Source organism: Trachymyrmex cornetzi, unplaced genomic scaffold (genome assembly GCF_001594075.2).
Source record: "Trachymyrmex cornetzi isolate Tcor2-1 unplaced genomic scaffold, Tcor1.1 scaffold390, whole genome shotgun sequence".
NCBI lineage: Eukaryota > Metazoa > Arthropoda > Insecta > Hymenoptera > Formicidae > Trachymyrmex > Trachymyrmex cornetzi.
This window is the reverse complement of record NW_017298641.1, coordinates 396044-398393: the sequence shown is the minus strand read 5'-3', so window position 1 is coordinate 398393 and position 2350 is coordinate 396044. Positions and strand designations below refer to the sequence as shown.

General features: G+C 31.9%; 1 protein-coding gene across 1 annotated transcript in view; it reads right to left on the bottom strand.

The window, feature by feature from the left end:
- LOC108763998 (glucose dehydrogenase [FAD, quinone]) overlaps window positions 1-2350 on the bottom strand; it is a 12400-nt gene that overhangs the window by 5009 nt on the left and 5041 nt on the right. The window contains exon 2 of the mRNA XM_018511980.1: window positions 1932-2144. The gene's annotated coding sequence lies outside the window, so the exon portion shown is untranslated. The remainder of the gene's footprint in view (window positions 1-1931; window positions 2145-2350) is intronic.

Here is a 2350-nt window from a genome sequence, read left to right as displayed (position 1 = left end):
CATTATTTTATAATACATTTTTATATATTTATATTAGAGTACAAATTAAAAAAATATTACTACTTATTTAAATAACTTTTGATCCAGATGGTCAACTGTCTTTATTTTTTTTTGTATTATTATTAAATGCAATTTAGAACATTCTATAATTTTTTCAATTAATTCTTAACATATTGCATTTGCCTTACAACATCCTTAATCGTTTTACATACTGAGAAACTCATTTAGTTGAATCAACCAAGGATTTGTTTGCCCATATCCAAACAAGAAATTAATTAATGTAATAAAATAATTTAGTTGAAGCAAAGCATTTGGTTATTGTAACATTTTACTTGTTTCTGATAAACATTAACATCTGATAAAGTTGTTAACAATAACCAATGTTTGGCTTCAACTAAATTATTTTATTGCATCAACCAAAGATTTAGTTGCCCATATCCAAACAAGAAATTAATTGATTCACCTAAATAGGTTTCTCAGTGTATTATTATGAATGAACTGTTTATTGACTAGAAAGTAGCGCAAGAACTTCCTTAAACTTTTCTCAAAATTTTGACCTAGATTTTACATATATTGTACAGATGAGAACAAACTTGTTAATTTTTAATTTATTAATTATTTTTTTAATCGCAGAACTTGGAAAAATTCGGAATCATCAACTATTATTACTAGTACCAAAAAATGTTGAAATCCGTTGAAGAGTGTAATTAACTTCGCTCGTGGCGACATGAAATGGAAATAGTAATATACCTTCTAATCACGGAAGGAAGAACAGTTACGCGCGATGTGGAACAAGGAAATGCCAAAGTTTCTCAATGAATTAAAGACTATCGAGCCCCATCAAAGCATGGCTAGCGTTTAATTTAATGAGATCCACTTCGACAGCCGCATAACACAAGCTTCAACAACACTGAGAGAAAAATGTTTGGTATTTGTAACTATAATTACATATCACTATAATTATGATTATTACTGCTATAATAATAGTAACAGTAACTATGTATATAGCTCTAGCAACAAATGTATATAGTTGGCAACCTAAAATGACTATAATTATAGTTGAAATTACCATTAGGTTGCCAACTATATACATTTGTTGCTAGAACTATATACATAGTTACTGTTACTATTATTATAGCAGTAATAATCATAATTATAGTGATATGTAATTACAGTTACAAATACCAAACATTTTTCTCTCAGTAAATCTACGTGTAAATTGAATGAGTGAACGGCGCACAAAGTTCCTCGTTATGTTTGCGGGTTATGTCCCGATCCGCCGGAAGAACGAGATGGTGATCTCATAACGAGAAAGGAGAAAGTGTTCCACCGGCATAAACCTCTGACTTGTTTCTTTTTACGAGACAACTCGTGGAGTTACGTTATGCTACCTCTTTCCGCTCTTTTCTCTCTCACAAACACGCACACATTACGCACGCACGCATTACGCACGCACGCACGCACGCCCATTTTTTCGTTGTCCTTATCTAACTCTATCATGTATACGAAAACATCTTCGGTTGTTAACTAGGTCAGTGTCAGGATAGATGTATTAATTCATATAATTTAGCAGTACGAGAAAACTCTTACGAATTACGAGGGACGAAGTATATGTATTTAAGGATGTATTTGAAATCGCAAATACATCCTTGATCTATTGACATTAGTTGACAAGAAACAGACGGTAGGAATTTCTATTTAACATTACTATTCTGGTATAAATTTCTTCAAATATATAGAGACTCTCTCTCTCTCTCTCTCTCTCTCTCTCTCTCTCCCCTAAAAATACAAGTAAGGTTTTAAAAAACCAGTTTTAACAAAAAAAAAAGATACAGAAGGGAGGAGATAGAAAAAAGAGATATAGATTTTTAATTTATCATATTTATAAGCACACAGATATTGCATGAAAATTGTATATACATACCACGTACTTATAATCGTTATAGGATAATTCCAATTTCGTAACTTCCGGTGAGCAATTTCTATGTTTCATGTATTCCCTCTAAGTCTCTTAAAGACCTTGAAAGATTTCCTCTTTGATGTAGAACGATGAGAATGATTGGGATAGTACTTTTGGAGTACTATATGGTAGTACGGGAACATTAATACTATTGGATGCGTGTCCAACTCAGCAGTTCAACGCTCTGTAATATATATTTAAGAAATATATATTAGGGGTATAAATAAGTTTCCGCCGTTTGGCAAAAGATGGTGCCAGCAGTATGTTATGGTTAAAATTGTCTGCTGTAGAACGTCATATCGTAGGATTGGACATCTGGTAACAACATAACCTTCAAATATTAGCGATTTTGTATCAGCATCATATATCTTTTTTCGTGCGAAAATGTCG